This window comes from Cryptotermes secundus, unplaced genomic scaffold (assembly GCF_002891405.2).
Source record: "Cryptotermes secundus unplaced genomic scaffold, Csec_1.0 scaffold16492, whole genome shotgun sequence".
Lineage (NCBI taxonomy): Eukaryota > Metazoa > Arthropoda > Insecta > Blattodea > Kalotermitidae > Cryptotermes > Cryptotermes secundus.
Genome location: NW_019735354.1, coordinates 3,838 through 5,425, shown reverse-complemented (window position 1 = coordinate 5,425; position 1,588 = coordinate 3,838).

The following is a 1,588-nucleotide window of genomic DNA, read 5'->3' as shown; positions in this document are numbered from 1 at the left end:
AGACCCAAGACTAGTACTTTTGTAACCTTGCGTTAGTAGGATGGGGTCTCTCAGATCCAAAGATTTTAATTTGACTACAACATTTTAAGAACGCGAGGCAGTAAGTCGTGCTTCAGTATAGCATTCCTTTCCCGTAACCCGCTATCTGACGCCATAGACGACAGGCTGTTGTGTGCAAGCAAGTTTAGTGTGCTGACGTGTAAATTATGCTGGGGTCCACCAGACCCCACCTTACCAAAAGTGTGACTATATTTACTTCCGAATCTTAAGTTGTTTTCATATATATTCTGTTAAAATAGAGTTATTACAAATGATTCATTCCATTTCAAAACACTATATTTCCAAAGTATTATATATACAAATATGATTGATATATGAAAAGAACCGCAACATCACCAAGTTTGCTCTATCATACACCAGTTGGCAGCACGAGTGCAGTGCCTCACAAAATGGCGACGAAGGTGGAAAAAAATTTCTGTGCTGGAACATGCGAGATGTACGACTGTTATTGCAGCGCAGCGTGCATTCAGAGCAGAGGACAGAAAAGAACCACCATATAAACAGAGCATTCTGGGGTGGTATCGGCAGTTTAAGGATACTGGTTATCTGTGTAAACGTAAAAGCACGGGGCGACCAATATAATATTTTGAAATGGAATGAATCATTTGTAGCAACCCTGTATTATCGTTACTGCTGTGTCTTCTATATTTTTATATACCAACTATAAGCACATATATTTCGTAAATATTTAGAGGGTATTTTGAGTATATATATTTTTTTTTACCAGATTTGTTTCCAACAGGAAGAACAGAGGTTACGTAAACATATAGATGACGCTTTGGCAGTCGAGGAACCTCTTATCGGAGATAACGATAGTGAAGATGATTTAGAATTGGTCAGTAACCATGAGTCTCATACAGAACAAAACTGTGAGGAAGAATCCACAGAGGGAGCCTTTCACTTGGAGAAGGATAAGCAAACAAAACGGGCAAAAACAAGTTAGGATATCGAATAAGAACTCGAACAAATAACATAATTAGCCAAGCTCCTCGTGTCCTAGGCAACACAAAAATTGCAATATCAGTTTTAGACTGCTGGAAGAGAGTTTTGTCCTGATGACATTACAGACCTAATTTTGAAGAATATAAATAACGAAATAGAAAGTAGGCAAGTAAATTACGCCAAAAAATAATAGTTTCCAAAAGACTGATATGAGTGAAATAAAGGCTATGTTTGGACTTTCATGTTTAGCTGGCTTATATACGTCTAGTCACCACCAGAATCTGGATGATCTGTGGGCCACGGTCGGTACCGGTGTTGAATTATTTAGAAGCACAAAGTCACTTGTTCGTTTCCGTTTTCTTCTTAGATGTCTACGATTTGACGAACGAAGTATCACAACTGAACGAAGATACTACGACAAATTGGATAAAATTAGAGACATTTTTGATGAAGTTCAATGAAGTATGTGAGTCTGTATATTCTTTAGGAGGAAATGTAAAATTGATAAAAAGATAGAAGCGTTTCGTGGACGTTGCAGTTTCAGGCAGTACACCCGAAGCAAAGCGGCAAAGTATGGCCTGAAAGT